The sequence below is a fragment of the Sus scrofa genome, chromosome 6 (genome assembly GCF_000003025.6).
Source record: "Sus scrofa isolate TJ Tabasco breed Duroc chromosome 6, Sscrofa11.1, whole genome shotgun sequence".
NCBI lineage: Eukaryota > Metazoa > Chordata > Mammalia > Artiodactyla > Suidae > Sus > Sus scrofa.
Genome location: NC_010448.4, coordinates 149985973 through 150010376, shown reverse-complemented (window position 1 = coordinate 150010376; position 24404 = coordinate 149985973).

Below are 24404 nucleotides of genomic sequence, written 5' to 3'. Positions count from 1 at the left end.
TGGAGATGGAGAGAAAGGGACAGTTGCCAAAGGTATTTGTGACAACTTTGGCAAATATGGAAGACTAGAGATCCTGAAATTCCTTGGCTGGATATTATCTAAAAATACTCAACAAAATACTAATACACACACTCTCTCACTCTTTACCATGATTAGGTGAGATACTGAAAAGAAAGAGAAACCTGAAGACCCCAGGCATGAAGTAGGAGTTTATGGCCACAGAAGGCGAATCTGAGATGAGGAAAGGCAGATGAAATAATTGAGGGATGTGAATGGTGAAGGCTTCAGATGTCCTGTAGACATACGAGGACCATGGCAGGTGTGCCACTGCACACAGGGAACTGGGAATAAAGCCTTGGGTCTTCCCTGGGCAGGGCAACTGCAGAGAGAGCATGCAAGGTATAGGTAGGGCACAGGAAAGGCTATTCCCAGAAAGCTAGGGGGAGGAAACCTTTCTCACAAAGGTAGGAAATAAGGAAAATGGTTTGGTTTTCGCCTTGGCTTGGAGAGAAGTTTAAAAAAAGAAAGTCTCCCTTGAGGATTTTAGTTATTGACCAGTTCTCACATGATCATGGCCAGAATCTCCACTTATTCCGAAGGTCTTAAAACTTCCAACCCCTCCTTCCCCAAACATTTATTACTTAAAATGGACCCAGGTCTGGAGTACCTGTGGGCATTAAGTGATAAACTAATGCAGTCCTCCTTGGAGAAATACCGGCCTAGTTTTTTATGGCTGATGTGGCAAATTACCAGAAACACACAAATGGCTTAAAGCAACACAAATTTATTATCCTACGGTCCTTAGGTCAGAAGTCCAACATAGGTCTCACTGGGCTACGATTGAAGTGTCACATTCCTGTCTGGAGGTTCTAGGCGAGAATTCATTTCCTTGTTTTTTCCAGCTTCGATGGGCTCACCACTTCTTGTGGCTCATAGTCCTCTTCCTCTAGACTCAAAGCCAGCAAATTTACATCCTTCTGACCCTTCTGTGGTCACATCTTTTCTCACTATGGCTGGGTAAAACTCTCCCTTTTGAAGGACTGATGTTATTTTATTGGGTCCTTTGGACAATCCAGAATAATCTTCCTATCTCAAGACCCTTAGCCTTAGTCATGTCTGCAAAGTCCTACTTTCCACATCGGGCAATATAGCCATAGGTTTCAGGCAACAGAATATCAACGTCTTTGGGCAACCCCTATTCTGCCTACAAGAACCCTTAACTCATGCCTCAGAATAGTTTCTACAGATATAGTTGCAAGAATTTGAACTTAAAATTTAAAAAGGCACAAAACAAAACAAAAAACTCCAAAAAAAACCCATACAAGGAAAAAGCAAGGATCATGAGCAAGGGTCAACCAAAAAAAAAAAAAAGCAACAGAACAGACTCACAAAAGTTTCAGATATTTGAATTATAGGATAAAAATTTTTAAAACAATATTCTATATCTTTAGATAATTGAAAATAAATTTAAGACATGATTAAGGAGCAAAAAGATCAACAAAAATATGAAGAAAGATTAAAATATATGTACATATAGCTTTAAGAAAGGAAAAATATCACAAACGAATTGAAAAACAATGCTAGGGTCAACAGAGGACTAGATGCAGCTAAAGAGAGAACTGGTAAAGTAAAATATAAGACTGAAGATATTGTGACGAATATAGGCTGGATGTCAAATACATGAAAATATAAAGAAATTAAGATACATGGAGGGTAGAATGAAAAAAGTTTATCAGGTATGTTTTCTAGCTTTCACATACTATAGATGACAGTAGTGCCAAATACCGCCATTCAGGCAGGTCTTTACCTACTGTATAAAAACCACCCCAAGGAGTTCTCTGGTAGCTTAGTGGCTTAAGACTCTGGCATTGTCACTGCTGTGGCTTGGGTCACTGCTATGGCACAGGTTTGATCCCTAGCCTGAAAATTTTGCATGCCACAAGTGCAGCCAAAAAACAAAACAAAACGCACATAATGCCCTAAAACTACAACCATGATATTTGCTCACAATCCTGTAGGTCAGTCCTATAGGGTGCTCCATCCACATGGCTTTGGCTCATGAAGTTGCCTATCAGGTGGTGACTAGTGCTGGAGCATCCAGAATGGCTTCACTTCCATAACTGATGCTTTGGCAGTGCTGGCTGGAAGACTAGAACCTCTCTGTCTCACTATGCCTGGTTTTCTTTACATAGCTAGCTTGAGCTCACTTTAAGTGTGGCTCAATTCTAAGAGATAGTGTCTCACACAGCAAAGGAAAAACTGCCAATCTCTTAAAGGCCGGTCTTGGAAATTGCGAAGTATCACTTCTACTACATTCTTGACCCTATTCCTCACACTGTACATTTCATATCCATGACTCATTTATTTTGCAACCAGAAGTCTCTACTTCTTAATGTCCCCTACCTATTTCTTTCCTTTTACTACCCCCTCCCCTCTGACAACATCTATTTGTCCTCTGTATCCATAACTTTGTTTCTGTTTTGCTATGTTTGTTCATTTGTTTTGTTTCCTGGAGTCCACATATAAGTGAAATCATACAGTATTTGTCTTTGTCTGACTTCTTTCACTTAGCATAGTACCCTCTAAGTCCATCTTTGCTTTTACAAATGGCAAAACTTTATTTTTTTTAATGTGTACCACATCTTCTTTATCTATTCTTCTTTGATGGACACTTAGAAGTTGCTTCCATATCTTGGCTACTGTAAATAACACTCCAGTGGGGTGCATATATCTTTTTGAATTAGTGTTTTTGTTTTCTTCAGATAAATGTCCAGGAGTGGAATTACTGGGTTATACAGTAGTTCTATTTTTAAGTTTTTGAGACATAGCCATACTGTTTTACGAAGTGACTGTACAAATTTACATTCCTATCAGCAGTGTCAAGAGTTCTCTTTGCTCCACATCCTTACCAGCACTTGTTATCTCTGGTGTTTTTGCTAAGAGTCACTCTAACAGGTATGAGATTATATCTCACTGGACTTTTGATTTTCATTTCCCTGATGATTAGTGATGTTGACCACTTGTTAATGTTCTAGACAAAACATTCTTGAAGTAAAACAGCGTATACATACTTGCCCTATCAGATATCAAAATTTATTTCAAAATTATAGTAATTAGACAGGTAATAAAAGAAAATCTGTAAATTGACTCATATATGTAAACTAGGTGTATGACAGAAGGGTGCCAAAGATCCCTGGGGTAAGGATGGACTATTCAATAAATGGGCTCAGATGACTTTTTTATCTATATGAAAAAAATAAAGTAAAATTATGTTTTTACTTTAGATCATACACAAAAAAATCAATAAAAGCCAAATGTAAAAATTTTTAATTTTTTTTGAAGAAAATATTGGGGAAAAAAAGTTAACCTGAAGCTAAAAAATGATTCCTTAGACAAAACTTAAAAAAAAAAAAAGGTAAAACCATAAATAAAAAGATGGATACATTTTCCCATATCAAAGTCAGGAACATCTATTCATTAAAAGAAAACAAAATTAAAAATAGTGAACAGGTAAGTTTCATAGATATTTTTGTTTTTATAAGTTCATCAGTTTATTCCAAATGTACATGAAAAGGCAAAGCAACTCCAGAATAGTTAAAATAATTTTGAAAAAGAACAAAATCAGAGGACTGACTCTACTTGACTTTAATCCTTAATATAAAGTTATAGTAATCAAGATAAGGTGATATTGGTAAAAGGACAAATATAGATTAATAGAGTCCAGATATAGAGGCACATATACAGTCAGCCTTTGTATCTGCCAGCTCTGAACCTGGAGATTCAACCAACTTGGATGGAAACTATTGAAAAAAGAAAAATTTCCCAAAAGTTCCAAAAAGTAAACAAACTTGAATTTGCCATGAACTAGCAAAATGAAACAGCATTTTCATTGTATTAGGTATATCATTTTTTAAATCTGTAGATTACTTAATAATATTTTAATAATAGTTATTATTAATAATTACTTAATAATAGTAGGTATTATTAAGTAATTTAGAGATTAAAAAGTATTTAGATTTATTTATATTAGATTTAAAGATTATATGAAATACTACATCACTTTATATGAGGGACTTGAGCATCTGTAGATTTAGGTGTCCGCTGGAGTCCAGGAACCAATCCTTTATGGATACCAAGAGATGACTGATTATGATTAAAAATTAATTTTTAATCAAGGTGCCAGAATAATTCAGAGAAAAAAAAGATCTTTTATTTTCTTTTTGACCATGCCTATGGCATGTGGAAGTTCCTGGCCTGGGATCAAACCCATGCCACAGGTGTAATCAGAGCCACAGCAATGACAATGCTGGATCTTTAACCTGCTGAGCCACGAGGGAACTCTAAGATAATTAGCACCTTTGGAAAACATCGTGCTAAAATATCTACATATGTAACATTGGCTAACCTCAACTCATCTCACACCAATACAGAAATTAAAGTAGAAAATAGAACTAAATATAGAAGCTAAAACTATAAAAACTTCCAGAAGAAAATATAGGAGAAAATCTTTTTGACCTTAGGTTAGGCAAAAGTTTTTTTTAGATCCAATGCCAAATTTTTTTTGACCTTAGGCTAGGCAAAAAAATTTTTAGATCCATAAAGGGAAAAACATGGTAAATAGAATTCATCAAAGTTAAAAATTTTTGTTTTTTAAAAGACGTTGTTAAGAAAATAAAAAGAGAAGCCACAGAATGAAAGCAAATATTTGCAAAACATATCTGATGCAGACTTGTATCCAAAACATAAAAAGAAGTCTTATAACACAATAGGAAGAAAAACAGCCCCAGTTTTGTTTTTTTGTTTTTTTTTTTAATGGGGACAAAACTTGAAGAGAAATGTCGTTAAAGAAAATATACAAATGGTAAATTAGCACATGAAAATATGCTCAGCATTGTTAGTCATTAGGAAAATATAAATTAAAACCATGGTAAGTTACTATTTTATATCTTCAGGTTTAGGGAAAATTAATATAAAGAAATTTGACAAGATAAAAAGTGTTGGTGAGGATGAAAGAACCAGGAATGCCTGTATATTGCTTGTGTGAATATAAACTGGTACAAACACTTTGGAAAAGAGTTTGCCATAATCTGATAAAGTAGACGTATACTACAAAGAAATGCACATGTCCATCAGAAGTTACATACAGATGTATTTGATAATAGGGGAAACAAATGGAAATAATTCAAATGTTCACTGACAGGAGAATGGACAAATTGTGGCATAGTCAGTCTCACAATAGAATACCACACAACAGTGAAAAATAAATCACCTTCAGCTACATTGTTGGAATTCTTAAACATAAAGCTAATCTAAAAACCAAGTCAGGAGTTCCCGTTATGGCTCAGTGGGTTAAGAATCCGACATAGCCTCTGTGAGGATATGGGTTCAATCCCTGGCTTCGTTCAGTGGGTTAAGGATCCAGTGCTGTCACAAGCTGCAGCAGAGGTTGCAGATGCAGCTCAGATCCCACCTTGCTGTGGTTGTGGCATAAGCTGGCAGCTACAGCTCTGACTTGACCCCTAGCCTGAGAACTTCCATATGCCACAGGTGTGGCAGTAAAAAGGAAAGAAAAAAAAGTCAGACAGATGAATGCATTAAGAAGGTGTGGTACCTATACACAATGGAATACTACTCAGCCATAAAAAGAAGGAAATAATGCCATTTACAGCAACACTGACGCAAGTAGAGATTCTCGATACTAAGTGAAGAAAGACAAAAATAAGTACCATGTGATATCCCTTTAACATGAAATCTAAAATATGGCACAAACAAACTTCTCTATAAAACAGAAACAGACTCACATACATTGAAAATGGCCTCATGGTTGCCAAGGGGAAGGGTAGAAGGAGTAGGATGGTCCTGGAGTTTGGCATTAATAGATGCAAACTATTACATTTAGAATGGATAAACAAGGAGTTCCCGTCGTGGCTCAGTGGTTAACGAATCCGACTAGGAACCATGAGGTTTTGGGTTTGATCCCTGGCCTCGCTCAGTGGGTTAAGGATCTGGCGTTGCCGTGAGCTGTGGTGTAGGTCGCAGATGTGGCTTGGATCCTAGGTTGCTGTGACTGTGGTGTAGGCCGGCAGCTGCTGCTCCGATTCAACCCCTACCCTGGGAACCTCCATATGCCGCGGGTTCAACCCTAAAAAGACAAAAAAAAGATAAACAAGTTCCTACTATATAGCACAGGGAACTACATCCAATCTCCTGGGAGAGACCATGATGGAAAAGACTATTAGGAAGAATGTATATATATGTATAACTGAGTCACTTTGCCATACAGTAGAAATTGGCGCAACATTGTAAATCAACTATACTTTAATTTTTTTAAAAAAGGAGAAAAAAAAAGTCAGAGAATGTTGCTACATATATAAACTTCAAAATCAGGAGTTCTTGCTGTGGCACAGTGGGTTAAGAATCCCTGCAGCGGCTCCAGTCGCTGTGGAGGTTGGGTTTGATCCCGGCCCAGTGCCATGCATTAAAAGATAAGTCATTACCACAGCTGTGGCACACAGATTGAAGCTGTGGCTTGGATTTGAAGTCTGGGAATTTCTGCACGCCACAGGTGCAGCCATAAAAAAAAGAAAAAAGGAAAAAAAAACAAACGTAAAGGAATAGTTTTCCCAACAGACACACATACTTGGTAGAATTTAAAGGTAAGATGAGAATTAAAAAAAAAAAAAAGCTACTTAATAGTGATTACCTTGAGGAGAGAGGCAGAAGGAAGGGAGATGGAAGGGGTCCAGTGGGAGCCTTCAGTGCTATGAGGCTCAGTTTTCAGGTTGGTTGGTGGTTCCATGGGTGTTCGTTTTATTATTGTGCTTTATGATTTACATTTGTGCCTTGTATTTTCTTCTACAGAAGAAAGTTCATTTGAAAGAGCAAGATGCTACATTAGCAAGAGCTACAAGATGCTCTTTCTCAAATAGTTTTTTGTTTTGTTTTGTTTGCTTTTTAGGGCTGCACCCTCAGCCTATGAAGGGACCCAGTCTAGGGGTCAAATTGGAGCTAACAGCTGCCTGCCTACACCACAGCCATAGCAACACAGGATCCATGCCACGTCTAAGACCTACACCACAGCTCACAGCAATGCCGGATCCTTAACCCACTAAGCAAGGCCAGGGATTGAGCCTGGAACCCATGGTTACTAGTCAGATTCATTTCTGCTGAGCCACAGTGGGAACTCCAGCTCTCAAGTGGTTCTTCTTTTTTTTTTTTTTTTCTTTAATGCTTTTTAGGGCCGCACTCATGGCACATGGAAGTACTCAGACTAGGGGTTGAATCAGAGCTACAGCTGCCAGCCTATGCCACAGCCACAGCAACGCAGGATCCAAGCCACATCTGTGACCTACACCACAGCAGATGGCAATGCTGGGTCCTTAACCCACTGAGCTAGGTCAGGCTCAAACCCACATCCTCATGGATACTAGTCAGATTCGTTTCCACTGCACTGCAGCGGAAATAAATGAAATGGTTTTTTTTTTTTAATTTTTTCTGGCAAAGATCTTTATTTTTTTTTAATTTATTTTATTTATTTTTTATTTTTTTATTACTCAAATGAATTTATCACATCTGTAGTTGTATAATGATCGTAACAATCTGATTTCACAGGATTTCCATCCCACAGCCCAAGCACATCCCCCCACCCCCCAAACTCTCTCCTCCGGAGACCATAAGTTTTTCAATGTCTGTGAGTCAGCATCTCTTCTGCAAAGAAGTTCTGTCTGTCCTTTTTTCAGATTCCACATGTCAGTGAAAGCATTTGATGTTGGTGTCTCCTGTATGGCTGACTTCACTTAGCATGATAGTTTCTACGTCCATCCATGTTGCTAAAAATGCTGGTATTTCGTTCTTTTTAATGGCTGAGTTATATTCCATTGTGTATATGTACCACATCTTCTGGATCCACTCCTCTGTCGATGGACATTTAGGTTGTTTCCATGTCTTGGCCATTGTAAATAGTGCTGCAATGAACATTGGAGTACATGTGCCTTTGCGAGTCATGGTTTTCTCTGGATAGATGCCCAGGAGTGGGATTGCTGGATCAAATGGTAGTTCTATGTGTAGTTTTCTGAGGCATCTCCATACTGCTTTCCACAGTGGTTGCACCAATTTACAATCCCACCAACAGTGTACTAGGGTTCCTTTTTCTCCACACCCTCTCCAGCACTTATTGTTTGTAGACTTTTGGATGATGGCCATTCTGGCTGGTGTAAGGTGGTACCTCATTGTGGTTTTGATTTGCATCTCTCTAATAATGAGTGACGCTGAACATCTTTTCATGTGTTTCTCGGCCATCTGTATGTCCTCTTTGGAGAATTGTCTGTTTAGATTTGCCCATTTTTGGATGGGGTTGTTTGTTTTTTTTGGTATGGAGCCGCAGAAGTTGTTTATAAATTTTGGAGATTAATCCTTTGTCAGTCGATTCACTTGCAAAGATTTTCTCCCATTCTGTGGGTTGTCTTTTTGTGTTATTTAGGGTTTCCTTTGCTGTGCAGAAACTTTTAAGTTTGAGTAGGTCCCATTTGTTTATTTTTCTTTTTATTGTCAATACTCTGATAGGTGGATCTGAGAAGATGTGCTGTCGTTTATGTCAGAGAGTGTTTGGCCTATGTTTTCCTCTAGGAGTTTGATAGTGTCTGGTCTTATATCTAGGTCTTTAATCCATTTGGAGTTTATTTTTGTGTATGGTGTTAGGGAGTGTTCTAATTTCATTCTTTTCCATGTGGCCGTCCAGTTTTCCCAGCACCACTTATTGAACAAGCTGTCCTTTCTCCATTGTATAGTCTTGCTTCCTTTGCCATAGTTTAGTTGGCTGTAAGTGCATGGGTTTATTCTGGGCTTTCTATCCTGTTCCACTGATCTATATGTCTGTCTTTGTGCCAGTACCATATGGTTTCGATGACTCTTGCTTTGTAGTATAGTCTGAAGTCCAGGAGCCTGATTCCTCCAGCTCCATTTTTCTTTTTCAGGATATCTTTGGCTATTCTGGGTCTTTTGTACTTCCAAACAAACTTTAAAATATTTTGTTCAAGTTCTGTGAAAAATGTCCTTGGTAATTAATTTGATAGGGATTGCATTGAATCTGTAGATTGCCTTGGGTAGTATAGTCATTTTGATGAAATGGTTCTTAATAAATGAAAGATATTTGGAAAGTGGACTCAATGGATAAGAAGGAAGAAGCCTAGGATGGTAATAAAAATTTGCTAGAATGGGTATAAATCTATTATGGGTAATTTTTTGACAATTCCCCAAAACTTTTCTTGCTCTACCACATAATTTTTTTAAAAAAAATTAACGTAGCATCTTGCTCTTTCAAATGAACTCTAGCTAAATTTGTGTTGGCTAAACTTATTGCTAGGTTTCTTTTAAGTCTTTTAGGCTTTTGCAAGGAACATGAGGGGTTTCTAATAAATATAGCTGCTTGATGGACCACTGAATGTGATTCTTGTAAGCTTCAGCTTACCTCAAGCTTACTTAAAAGACTGAAGTGGAAAAAAAAGATTGAAGTGGAAAAACGCCAAAACTATTCCTTTCATGTGACTTTCTCATTGTAAATTGTGTCTGTGCCTCTAGGAGTAAGAGCAAATTTTGATTAAGCAAATGTTCGCAGTTCTAATCTTTTCCAACTCCTCTCCAGCAATTGTTGAAATGTTGGTCAAATTAAAATACTGTCCAGCAGCAGATCTCAGTGTGAAAGCTGGTATATGTCAACAATTTGTGGTCCCTTGATTGGAGTTGCTTTGTTGACTACATGGAGAGTTGGATGGAATATGCAACATTGGCAGCAAAACCCTCTGAAATCACTCTTGGGGTTCTTCCATGGAGAGCAGCTTAAGTGTGATGGAAAATCATGACTTTTGCTGACAGATCACAGAGTCCATTTGAGTGTTACTCCCCTGTGTGAACTGAGAATATACCCTCAATAGACTGAGGCTGGGTAGTCTGAAGTTGTGTTTTTCCTTGTGGGAACGAGGCAGAGGGCAATTCTAAGGATATGTCCATTAACATCTTTAATGTATACATAAATATTCTTGATTCATAAATGTTGGAATGGTTACCATAGGTTATTTGTGACAAAATGTTGCTATCTTAGGGATGCACTTGAAACTCAAGGGAGCAGCACATTCCAAGAAAGCCCAGTGGACTGGACTTTCTAATATACAAGAAAACAATTAAGTATCTATAGAAATCTCAGCTGGGGAGACTTTAAGAATCAAATGGAAGTTCCTGTCATGACTCAGCAGTTAACAAACCTGACTAGCATCCATGAGGACATGGGTTCAATCCCTGGCCTCACTCAGTGGGTTAAGGATCCGGCATTGTCATGAGCTGTGGTGTAGGTTGAAGACACAGCTCAGATCCAGGGTTGCTATGGCTGTGGTGTAGGCCGGCAGCTACAGCTCCAGTTGGACCCCTAGTCTGGGAACCTCCACATGCAGTGAGTGTGGCCCTAAAAACACTAAAAAAAAAAAAAAAAAAAAAAAAAAAAAAGAATCAAATGGCCAGGTCAAAGTTCTTCAGCACAGCTGCGTAAGTCAGCCCAAACTGCTTCTTATATCCCATTGACAGAAAGACAAGAAAGGGGGAATTAAAGAAGATATTTATGATTAACTTTTTTTTTTTGCATTTTAGGGCTGCTCTGGCGGCATATGGAGGTGGCCTACACCACAGCCACAGCGATGCCAGATCCAAGTTGCTTCTGTGACCCACACCACAGCTCATGGCAATGCTGAATCCTTAATCCACTGAGCGAGCAAATTACAGGGGTTTTAGGTCTTTTAATTCTTTTGTCTCTCTTTTTTTTTTTTTTTTTTTGCTGCACCTGCAGTATGTGGAAGTTCCTGGGCCAGGGATCAAACCTGCCACTTCATGGTTTCTAGTCAGATTCGTTTCTACTGCGCCATGATGGGAACTCCTCTATGAGTAACTTTTAGTATAAGTTAATAAGTTGTTTGCTTTTAAAGGAAAAGAATTGAGGAAGTTCCCTGGTGGTGCAGCAGGTTAAGGATCTGGCATTGCTGCAACTGTGATGCAGGTTCGATCCCTGGCCCAGGTCACATAGCAGCAAAAAAAAAAAAAAAAAAAAAAGAGAGAGAGACAAAAGAATTAAAAGACCTAAAAACCCTGTAATTTGTGCAAATGTTCTGCAAACTAATTGAGTTTTAAAAAGGTCTTTAAGACGTCTCAAGATCTCAAAAACAATCACTTAGAAAAGATTCCTTACAAGCAGCCAAATAAAAGCCTTAATTGAAAACATACATCTTCTTTTGTTAAAAGGCATAAAAACAAATTATTTTAAAATGTCTGTTTGCAAGAATGAACATGCATAAGCATATTTTGTGTTTTGTGCACAAATCTAAAGATGTAATTTTTATTGGTATTGTGATTAAATTGTAATAAATCAATAAAGCTAGGTTGGTATGAATTACTTTATATTTCAGCATAACCCTACAGGAGAAAAAGACTGAACTTCTACTAAACTCCCAAAACCATGGCAGCATCCAGACAAAAAATTATGTCATGGTGTAACAATTATAAAATGCCTGTATACGCACATGTGCACACATGTGCTTACACATCTGCTAACAAACATGTGGTTCCTCTATACCTCACTCTTAGGTGAGTAAAAACAGTGTCACTTTGAATCTTGACTCCAAAGACCTTGTTTTCTGGGCTGATAAAAAGGGAGTTAAGCCATTCTTTTATCTTATTTCATAGGGAAGAAAAATCAGAGTTCTTTGGGTTTTGTTTTTGAGGTAAATTTTAATTTCAAGTTCTAAAACATTCATAACAAAAGTTTAGGTTCAAAGGCATTAATGTTTCTTACTGTGGAAATATCCCTATCTAATTTTTTTTTTTTTTTTTGGCCATGACCGAGGCATGTGGAAGTTCCTGGGCCAGGGATAGAACCCATGCCACAGTTGTGACCCACACCACAGCTGTGACAATGCTGGATACTTAACCTGTGGTACCACATGGGAACTTCCTCTTTATTTAATTTTAATAAGTGAAATTATAAAGAAAATCTCTGGTAAAACACTTTTAATGAACTTTCATTTTTTTATGGCCACACCCACAGCATATGGAAGTTCCTGAGCCACGGATTGAATCCAAGCTGCAGCTGCAACCTACACCACAGCTGCGGCAACACCAGACCTTTTACCCACTGCTCTAGGCACCTCCATAGCAACCTGAGCCACTGTGGTTGGATTCTTAACCCACTGCACCAGAGCAGGAACTCCTGAATTTTAATTCATTAAAAGTGACCTTATGGTTCATATCTGAAGGGAATGTATAGATCGTATACAATACAAAAATGGGAATATAAACATGGTTTATTTTATTCCTTGCAAAGACTCAGAATATTTTCCTAAAGTAGCTAAAATATTTTATGATGGTATTAAGAAAAGAATAAATGTAAGGTAAACATATTACAATTGAAATGTAATATAAAACATATACCCACTCTTTTATAAGTTAATTTTTTAATTGAAGCATAACATTCAATATTATATTAGTTTCAGTATACAACACCATGATTCAATATTTTTATACATTATTAAAATGACCACCATGATAAATTTAGTTACTATTCCATACAAACTTATTATAATATTATAGATTAAATTCTCTATGCTGTATATTACATCACGGTGACTTACTTATTTTATAACCGGAAGTTTATGCCTCTTGATCTCTCTCACCTATTTCTTTCCTTCCACCCCCCGCTTCACAACCACATATTTGTTCTCTGTATCTATGAATCTGTTTCTGTATTGTTATGTTTGTTCATTTGTTTAGTTTTTTGGATTCCACATTGAGATCATATTGTATTTGTCTCTTTCTGTCTGATTTATTTGATTTAGCATAATACCCTCTAGGTCTATCTATGTTGTTGCAAATGACCAGATTTCATTCCTTTTTAATGACTAAGTAATATTTCATCATATATAATATATAATTAGTAGATAGATGATTAGATGGATAGATAGATGATAGATGATTGAAAGAGATAGATCATCTTTGGTGGACCATTAGGTTGCTTTCATATCTGGGCTATTGTAAATAATGCTGCAGTGAACATAGGGATCCTTCTATCTTTTAGAATTTGTGTTTTTGTTTTCTTTGGAAAAATACTTAGAAGTGGGATTACTGGATTGTATGATAGTTTTTTTTTTTGTTTTTTCATTTTTGAGGAAGCTCCATCTGATTTCCACAGGGGCTGCACCAATGTGCATTCCCACTAACAGTGCATGAGGGTTCCTTTTTTATATTCTCACCCAAACTTTTTGTTTTCTTTCAGATAAGAGCAATTCTGACAGATGTGAAGTGACATCTCATTTTGGTTGTGATTTGCATTTCCCTGATAATTAGTGATGTTGAGCATCTTTTCATGTATCTGTTGGCCATCTGTGTATCTTCTTTGGAGAAATGTCTATTCAGGTCCTCTGCTAATTTTTTTAGTCAGGTTATTTGTTTTCTTGGGGTTGAGTTGTATGAGTTCCTTGTGTATTTTCGGATATTAACCCCTTTTCATTTGCAAATATCTTTTCCTATTCAGTAGGCTGCCTTTTTGTTTTCTTGATAGTTTCCTTCACTATGCCAAAGCTTTTTAGTTTGATATGGTCCCATTTGTTTATTTTTGCTTTTGTTTCCCTTAGCTGAGGAGACATACACCCCCATCCCACCCCACCCCCACCCCACCAATTGCTAAGACCTATGTCAAAGAGCAAACTGTCTATGTCTTCTTCTAGGAGTTTTATGGTTTCAGGTCTTATATTTAGGTCTTTAATCTGTTTTGACTATATGGTATGGGAAAGTAGTCCAGTTTGACTCTTTAGCATGCAGCTGTCCTATTTTCCCAACACCATTTATTGAAGAGGCTGTCTTTTCCTCATTGTATAGTCTTGCCTCCTTTGTCATTGATTAGTTGGCCATAAAAATGGGTGTTCATTTCTGGGCTCTATACTGTTCCATTGATCTATGCATCTGTTTTTATGTCCCTACCATACCATTTTAATTACTGAAGCTTTGTACCATAGTTTGAAATGAAAAAGTGTGATACCTCCAGCTTTATTCTTCTTTCTCAAGATTATTTTTGTTATTCAGATCTTCTGTGTTTCCATACAAATTTTAAAATTATTTGTTCTACTTCTGTGAAAAATACCATCGTATTTTGATAGGGATTGCACTGAATCTGTATACTTCCTAGGCTCATTTTAACAGTATTAATTCTTTTAAGTCCAAAATAAAAATATAAAATATAAACCCACAGAAAGAATTTTCTTTAATCTTATTAGGCTGGGTTTTTTTGGGGGGGGTTGGTTTTTGGTTTTTTTAGGGCTACACCTGTGGCATATGGAGATTCTCAGGCTAGGGGTTGAATCAGAGCTACAGCTACTGGCCTACGCCACAGCCACAGCAACAGGGGATCCGAGCCACATCTGTGACCTTCACCAAGCTCATGGTAATGCCAGATCCTTAACCCACTAAGAGAGGTCAGGGATCAAACCTGCAACCTCATGGTTCCTAGTCAGATTCATTTCCGCTGTGCCATGACGGGGACTCCAATTATTAGGTAGTTTTTAAAACTGTGACATTTGTGATAATTCTAAATTACAATATTAATTTTATTGTATCTTAATATTAAATTGCTTGAAAAATTCTTTATTGGCTTTTGGGGCTGCATAGATGCAGAATATATATCTATTTAAATATATTTGTGTATACACATACATACACATATGAAGACTTTTTAAAGGTAAACAAAGTTTAACACTCAACTGCCTTAGATGAAAGATTTTAAACGACACTAGGATATATATACTTTTGTATAAAAACAACCTATAGTTAAGGGGATATTTAAACCAAATCTCATATAAAATTATGTCTGTTGATATTAGGTTATCTGTCTGATACACCATGAGTAGTAGGACTTGTACTTTAATATTCACGGAAGCCTGGACTATAACATTAATGACCCCAAAGACTCAGGCTCCCTACCCACCTCCATAGCCTTGTGAAGACTCCTCCCACACTGAATTTGGGCTTGGCCTTGAGATTTGCTTTGGCCAAATGGCATGTAAAGCTGTAATACAAGTAGAGGCTTGTTACACGCTTGCGCACTGGGTCCTGCCGTGGAGGACTGGGGAGGACTGGGGAGAAGCCCATTCATCATCTTTGAGGAGGAGCGGCCACCGCGGCTGGGAAGCTCAATGGACCCGGTGGATCTAGCCCCCAGGCGACTGACCAGCTGACTGCAGTCACCAGGGGAGACCTGCAGAAGAACCAGCGGCCAAGCCATAAAATCGTGAGAAATAAGAAGGTATTGTTCTAGGCAGCCAGGTTCGGGGGTAATTCCATACCAAGGCCTATTTAAAATCTAATTTCAAATTAGTTGGGCCGAAAGAAGGGCAAAATACATAATGATTATCTTGTATTCTCCATGTTAGAACCAATGTATTCTTTTCTGATGGAAAAATACACGGACTCTTTAAAGCCCAAAATGAAATGGTAAAATAATATAGGGTGAATAGGAACTTAGGACATAAATATGATTTTTTGAATATTAAAACATATAAACCTTTAATAATATTGTGGTTAAACATATAATGTGGTAAAACAATGTATTATATGGTGTATTCAAGTTAGTTAGAAAATATGTTTAAAGATGCACCTGGAATTTGCCAGGAGGCAAGGATGCTTTTAGAAATGTTGAGAGTAGCTGGAGGCCAGTTTAAAAGAGTCCACAGGTTAAAAAAAAGTGACAGGTTTTGCTACAAAAAGGAAATAAAAATTATACTTAATTTTAAAAACTGCAAAAAGCTAGAGTCCATAATGATACTCAAAAGAAAAGAGTAAGAATTCATTTTCTCTTTAAATACTTAGTATTTTCTTCAAGTACATTTTACTCAGAAAGAAAAAAATACTATTGTTGAAGTTTAACTGTAGGTCTCTTTTCAGGATAGGTTAACCAAACGAAGGAGAAGAGAATCTTAGTGGCATGAGAAAGACTAGACTCTCTTCCAGTGAAATATAAATAGACTCATGAGTCTTCCTGCCACCCCCTCAGCACCCACCCGCTTACCGACATTCATCTACTAAATTGTTACCAAACATTAAGGAAGTGGGGCAAGGCATTCCTTTCATAGGCATGGGAGGTCCTCCCACTTGACCCTGGGGCTTTAGATTGTGGAGGAGAATTTAAAATTCTGAAGCCTAGTGGATTTTATCTTTTAAATAGACTTTAATTTGTGCAATGTCTTTATTTAAATGTAATTCCTGGATGGTGGTCTTACCAGCTGTTTTGAGGTTGGTTGCTTTTGTGATGACTAAAGATGCTAGGTGAAGGCCAAGGGTTCACACACACAGCCTTTCTGTACTTTGTACCTAGAAGGTGAAGGCTGGAAGAACTGTCACCCCAATTCCAAATAATGTACTCCTGTTGAGCCTGTTTGCACTGATGACCTTTCCCAGAGGATGAAATCAGAAAACAATGCATCTACCATGTTTGTTTTTTTAAGTTGTTTGTTTTTCTCAAAGTTGTACATGATTTAAAGAGTGAAAGGAGGAGTTCCTGTCGTGGCGCAGTGGTTAACGAATCCGACTAGGAACCATGAGGTTGCGGGTTCGGTCCCTGCCCTTGATCAGTGGGTTAAGGATCCGGCATTGCCCTAAGCTGTGGTGTAGGTTGCAGACGCGGCTCAGATCCCGCATTGCTGCGGCTCTGGCGTAGGCCGGAGACTGCAGCTCTGATTCGATCCCTAGCCTGGGAACCTCCATATGCCGCGGGAGCAGCCCAAGAAATAGCAAAAAGACAAAATAAAATAAAAAGTGAAAGGATTTCAGCAAGACTTCCCATTCCCTCAAGGCAGTCACTTTCAACTTTCAGCTCATTCTTTGGTGTTTACCTCCACCTGCCTAGATAACATGTTCAAGTATCTACGTCTGGAGGTTTCAGCTAGTCCAAGGCTTCGTCTACTGACTTCCCAATGTGGAAGTTAAGGATTAGCACACTCCTCTGCATTTCCACCACACATGTCCACTCTTAGTCCTTTAATTCTGCTGGTACAGTTATAACATACTTTGCTCAACCTGCCCAGTCAGCAGGATGTCATTGATGTAATAGATTAATGTGATGTTCCGCAGGATGTCCAGAAGGTTCAGATCTCTCCAGGAGATTTTATGACAGAGGGCAGGAATGTTAACATAGCCTTTGGCCAAACTGTAAATGTGCACTTTTGTCTGTTTCATGGGAATGCCAGCTGTTTCTGATCTTTTCTTACAATTGGAAAGAATGCATTTACTAAATCAATGATGTGTACTGAATACCTGGGGCTGCATTAATCTACCCTAGTAAATATGCCACATCTGGCATAGCAGCTGCCATCATGGCTACTAATTGGTTGAGCCTGCAGCATCTGCTGTCATCCTTTAGGGTCCATCTATTTTTTGCAGGACCACATGGTGAGTTAAATAGACATAAGATGGGAATCAGCACCTCTGTATTTTTTAAGTTCATGAGCGGCACTAATTTCTACCATCCCCTCCTTAGATATAATATTATTTTGATGTCCTGTACCATATTTGGCTGGAGAGGGGAGGTAATATCAGAGGCTTCCATTTGGCCTTCTGAATCATGATAGCTTTTTTTTTTTTTTTTTTTTTTTTGCTTTTCAGGGCCACACCCATGGCATATGGAAGTTCCCAGCTAGGGGTCAAATTGGAGCTGCAGCTGTGGCCTATACCACAGCCACAGCCACATGGGATCCAAGCTTCATCTTCCACCTACAACACAGCCATAGCAACGCCAGATCTTTAACCTGCTGAGCAAGGCCAGGGATGGAGCCCACATCCTCATGGATACTAGTCAGATTCATTTTCGCTGGGCCACAACGGGAACTCCCTGAACTATGATAGCTTTTAATCCACAGGTCTTTGTACCAATTGCCAAATGGGTCAATTTCATCGTATATGTTGGGGCTTGAGAAAATGACCAATAGATTGGGCCACATATCCAATGCACCAACTCTTTAAGTTGGTCGTTGCCATAATCCCATTTATTAACTGGCCTCTCTCTGTCTCTAACAGAGGGCCATAATGATACTTCGGTCTCTGGATATCAGTGTCAGTTCAGACTCTGTGTCTAATAGTCCTTGAAATGCCTAGGTATTCATATTTCCCCAAGGTACAATAACCCAAATAAATGACCAAAGATACTTTGGGGATGGACTGGGGAAATCATTACTGTTTATACTCGTGAAGCCTAGGAGGGTCCTTCCACCTGGAGTCCTCTTCATCAATGGCTTCCAGGTCTGTAAACTGTCTCAAGTGTGGAAACTGATTAAGGAATTGTGACTTTACTGGGTAACAGACCTTAGCCCCTGGTCATTTACCCTTGATTTTTTTTTTTCTGCTGGGGTCTTTATTGGCTGCCTATCTATTTTGCCTCTACGAACACCATGTGCTATTAATTATGTGGGTCATGTCCACATTATTTTGAGTGTAAGCCCCTGCTTCTGGTAGTTGAGCACTGCCACCTGGCTTCTATTTTGGGGGGTCTTATCCCCATTGCTATCAGTGAGCTAGATTGTGGGAGGCCTCTACTACCTTCAGCCATGGCTTGCAGAGAGCTACCATTGAACCTTTTATTGGTGCTCATGCCCTTTGCACCAGTGCATTCCTTATATTCTTGGTAAATGGTGTGTCCTTGGGCCATTCTTTAAAACATAATTATCATAACCTTCTGGCTACACATAGTACAATTCAATCTAGCACACCCACTTCCTTGAGTTGTTTTGTTTTTGTTTTGTTTTGTTTTGTCTTTCTAGGGCCGTACCCATGGTATATGGAAGTTCCCAGGCTAGGGGTCCAATTGGAGCTGTAGCTACCAGCCTATACCACAGCCACAGCAACGCCAGGTCCAAGACAGCGTCTGCAACCTACACCACTGCTCATGGTAATGCCAAATCGTTAACCCACTGAGCAAAGCCAGGGATAGAACCTGCGTCCTTATGGTTACTAGTCAGGTTGGTGTCTGCTGAGCCATGGCAGGAACTCCCACTTCCCTGAGTCTTTGTATCCCTTCGGGTCCTATCTGCCTGCCCTAGTGCTTCTGGCATTTCAGTTTCATTAGGTGGGGATGATTGTTTTTTCTGTGCTTCTAGGAGCCATGATAGTAGTATATTTTGAGAGAAAGCTCTTTCCTACTTATTAGAATGTAGACATGATGTCTGGAACTTAAGCAGCCATAGTGGACCATAGGTGGAAGCCATATGTTGAGAATGGAGGAAGTTAGGTCCCTGGTGGTCCAGGAATCACTGCACTAATCTAAACTGCCTACTCCTGCACTATGTGACAAAGAGGTAAATGTTCATCTTACGGAAACTTAAAATATTCTACTTCTCATAAATTAACCTATTCCTAAATTCCTAGTGGAATTTTTTTTTTTGGCCACACCCAAGGTATGCAGAAATTCCAGGGCCAGGGAGCAAACCCATACCACTGCTGCAACCCAAGCCACTGCAGTGACAACACCTGATCTTTAACCCACCGCACTACTAAGGAACACCATGACGCAGAATTTAATCCCTATAAATTCGTGTTGCACTTAACCTCAAAAGAATTATGGTGTTGGCTTAGTGGAAGCATTTGGACAGTGAGTGGTAAAGACTTAGATATCCTAAGATGGAAAACTGGTGACCCTTTTTGTCCAGCTGCAAGATATTTGTGGCATGAAGGGAAATAATCGGAAACATTCAAAATTTACTGATTTTTTCTTTCCACTTTTAGCAAAGTTCTATGAGTGATGAACTCAGACCTGAGCTAGCCAGTCTGGAAATAGAGATGAAAAGGAATATAGCTTTGCTAAGAGGGAAACTCTGTGTATAATCTAAGTGGATTAAAAGAGCCCCATAGTTTGGGTGTTAAAGGGCTGAAAAAAGAAGTTCCTGATGTGGGAATTCCTGTTCCAACTTGTATCTGGGAATTTCCATATGCTGGGGAGGCCATACAAAAAAAAATTTTTAGGAGTTCATTGTGGCTCAGTGGGTTGGGAACCTGACTATATCCATGAGGATGCGTGTTCAATTCTTGGCCTTGCTCAGTGGGTAAAGGATCCGGCATTGCCATGAGCCATGGTGTAGGCTGCAGATGCTGCTTGGATCCAGCATTGCTATGGCTGTGGCCCAGGCTGGTAGCTGTAGCTCTGATTAGATCCCTAGCCTGGGAACCTCCACATGCTACAGGTGCAGCCCTAAAAGAAAAAAAGTGTAAGTTCATTAAAAATTTTTACCAGTAGGCTTTCTCTATAGTTTCGCATATTAAAATTAACTAAGGAGGAAGTTCCCAGGCTAGGGGTCCATGTGGCACAGCAGGTTCTGCTGCTTTTCTTCTTTTTGGTTGACCCTTGCTCATGACCCTTGCTTTTTCTTTGCATGTTTTTTTGGAATTTTTTGTGTCTTTTAAAATTGTAAGTTCATATTTGTTGCAACTATATTTGTAGAAGTATTTTGAGGCATAGTTTGAGGGTGCTTGTGGTAGGTAGAATGGTTGCCCAAAGATGTTGATGGGCTGAAAAAGAAAAAAAAGAAAGATCTAAAACCCTACAACTTCTAATATACTTCCCATTTGAAGTACATAGAAACAGTGTCTGTGAACAAAAACCTTGGAAGGAAATGTGCCTGCCACTCAGTTATACAAGGCTGACAAATATTGGATTAAGAATGCTGTCAGCCTATTAAATCCCATTGTTTCAGATGCCTCCAACTTAACTGTCATTAAGAGTGAGGCAGCTGCAGAGCACACAAAGCAAAGAAATAAAAGATAGTTTTGGGCTTGAAAACTGTATCTTGGCTATAAATTCTCCCACAGAGACTGAAAGCAAATGGATCAGAAGCCTTTTAAATTTTTGCATGAATTTTATTGCCAGATATACACCAAGCCTGATGTGCATCGATGGGCTTCTGTCGTTGCTACTGACAAGCACAGTTGTGGAGGTGTTTGGTACTTCTAAAGCAGCATTAGCAGAAGTCCCGGTGTCTGGCCACTAGTTCTGTGGGCCTTGACAGGCAGGACTTAGGACATGTATTGTACTGGTTATAGATCACAGTGGGTACAATGTGGTTCTGGAGTTGGCAACACAAGCAGCTTTCTGAGGGTTGTGGTTTCCCAGGCATTGCAGGACCAGCATAGTTTAGAAGTCATCATTTCTTGATCATTGAAGAGTCACTGCTCCTTTGGTGGCCTGGTTCTATGAAGACTTTGGGACTCATTCCTGAAAAACCACTCTTGATCTATTAAATCAACACTCTCAAGTTTTCAGTGCTCTTCCTTATTATACCAAGGGAAAGATCTATTCTTTGCAACTGAATGTTGACTGATATTGTAAATTGCACAGGGAGAGTGGCGGCTGCTGACAAAGGATCTCAATGAGATTGGAAACTAGAATTAAGAAAATTAGAATAGGGAACTACAGTTGGGTATCTATCCTGATAGAGAGAGTATGAAAGTAGCAATGATTCTGCTAGTGCTAGAGAAGACACTCCAGGCCATGGTATACAATGGCAAAGGGGCTGACCTATAATTGCATTTTTAATTCTGTCCTTTTCTGTTTGGGTTATCAACATTATTCTGGCCTCAGAATGAGCTGGGTGCTTTTTTTTTTTTTTTTTTTTTTTCCTCTCAAATAGGAATTATCAATCCCTTGCAAGTATGGTAACAATAAAAACAAGAATAACCCCTCCCCCAAAACCTGGTTGTGAACCTCTTTTACCAAATAATAATAGCATTATTTTCTCTTTAGGCAGTTTAGAGATCACTGTGTCTGTCATAGTGCTCTTTTTATAAAATCAGTGATAAGAGTATTGATGCAAATAATCCATAAACATCTACAATAAAGAATAGAAGAGAGTTTTATTTGAGCCAATCTGAGGACTATAGCCCAGGAGACACAGATTCAAGAACCACTTGAATTGTGTTCTGCTGGATTACAAAATGGCTTATATAGACAAAAACTGCAAAGTTATATAAACTGTGTGTCAAGAATTACTATTGGAAGTTCCCATTGTGGCTCAGCGGTAATGAACCCAACTAGTTCCATGAGGATGAGGGTTTGAATCCTGGCCTCGATCAATGGGTTAAGGATCCAGTGTTGGCATGAGCCTTAGTGTAGGTCACAGGCTTTGGGCTTGGATCTGGCATTGCTGTTGCTGTGGTGTAGGCTGGTGGCTACAGCTCCAATTAGACCCCTAGCCTGGGAACTTCATATACCATGGGTGCGCCCTAAAAAAAAAAAAATTGGTGCTGGTAAGAAGGCTGCTTATTAAGCAAGGATTCACTGCGGTCTGAAAAGGTTCCAAAATTACAAGGGGAGGCCTTGCGACCTTAAGGTAGCAACTGGCAGCTGCTGGCAGATATTGTTTTGAAAATGGCTTGTTGTCCTTGAGTTTGATACAGTTCAGAAAATTCAGCTTCTCAATGATGCAGGAACAAACCATATCCACAATGGCCACCTGGCTCCATTTGGTTGCTTGGACCACAGTTCCTCCATTTTGATTTTTAAATTTCCTGTCATCAGGAGCTTGTAAGTCTCTCTTAAAATGAGTATTTGGGATGGATATTGGTCTAAAATGGGTAGATTAAGGGGAAGTTTTCTGTGTTTAGAATTCCTGCTTGGCAAGAGTAGAGGTCATCAATGCCCTGCAGACTTTTTTAGAATAAAAATCATTCTAGGTGATTTCTTAAAATCTTGTGGATTTAAATACCATTTGGGGACTCCCAATTTTATATCTTCTGATAGGAATTCTCTACCGAGCTCCTACTCTGTTGGCTCAATATCTCTACTTCCATGCGAAACAGGCATCTCAGTGTTACTAAGAACAGTGCCCCCTCCCACTAAACCCACTATTACTTCAATATTCTCCATTTTAGCAAGGACCAACCTCTATTCAGTTGCTTTGGTTTAAAAAAAAAAAAAATTCCTTTTTCTTTTTTTGTCTTTTTCTTATCCATCAGCAGATCCTATTGGCTTCTATCAGTTCTCAACATTTCCACTGCTACTACCTTATCCCAAGCCCCCATAATTTTTTCCCTGGGCAGCAGAAATAGCCTCCTAGGTGACCTTCCAGCTTGCAGTTTTGAAGGTCAGCAGTCTGTCCACCACGAGCAGTCACTTAACCGATCACGCCACTCCCCAGCTTCAAACCGTCAAGTGATTCCCGTCTCCTTACCTAACCAGAGCCCTGCCCAGTGTCGCCGATCTCACGTCCCACAATCTTCCGCACTTAAGTTCACTGCGCTCTAAGCTCCTTGGCCTCCCTGCCTTCTTTCCAGAACGCCAAGTGCCTGAAGACTTTTATAACTTACCTTTCTCCTTGCTGGGACCATTCCTCCCTCAGATTCGGCCAAGGCTGGCTGTGTCTTCATTTAGTTTTCTACTCAAATGTCTGACTGTGGTACCTAGAACAGCACCCTCCTTATTTCCTCTCCTATCACTCATATTATTTTATCTCATTTTAGCTTTGCATTTACCCTGCCTAGAAGGGAAAGCCCCTTTGGAGCAGTTAATGTTCATTCGCGCCGTATCCCTGGCGCCTGGAAAAGTGCCTGGCACATCAAGCACCTAAAAACAGGCTTAGTTAAATGAATTTGCACTGAACTTATCCTGTTTTCCACTTGCTTTGTGAGATCACCTCGCCTCCGAGGTAGGCATACAAACAGGGACGGAAGCAGAAGCTATGGAAAGGCCTGCCTTGCCGTGTTTTGAGCCCATTAGTAAGGCCTCGCGCAAGAACCCCTCGAAGCTCCCCCAGCCAGAGCCGGGCGTTAAGAATGCTCTTTAGTCTCCTCGTCGTCCGGAGACAACAAGAGACGTCGGTGGGGAGGGGAAAGGGTAAAGAGGAGAAAATAACGCGTGGAAGGGCTGAGGAAGGAGCCTCGGCTCTGCACCGTTCGGTTGAGAATTTACTATTTTTCATGGCGGCAATTATTTTACTGGATGGCCCGGGGGCTGGGGCTGCGATTCGGGCGCACAGCAGCAAGCGAGGCGGTCAGCCATTTTCCGAAACTAATCTCCCGAGTAACCCCGCCCGAGTGTGTACGCATGAAACGGAGGCGGGACTTATTGTGAGGGCCCCTCTCCGGAAACCGCACCCTCGCTGGCGTCCCACCTTCTGGGATTCACAAAACGCAGACCAAGATTTAACAGTCGGCAGCGAAAGCGCGCACTCGAGCGCCAATGAGAGCGGGAGGAGAACGGCGTCTGAAGAACACTCTCTATGGCCAACAATGATTGGCTGAAGCCCTCCTGTCTTTTTTTTGTATTGGGTGGACTGCCTTTCCCCGCCCACCCAGTTCGCTTTTGTCTAGGTACTTTTGATTGGCTCCTCTTAGGCGGCACGGGG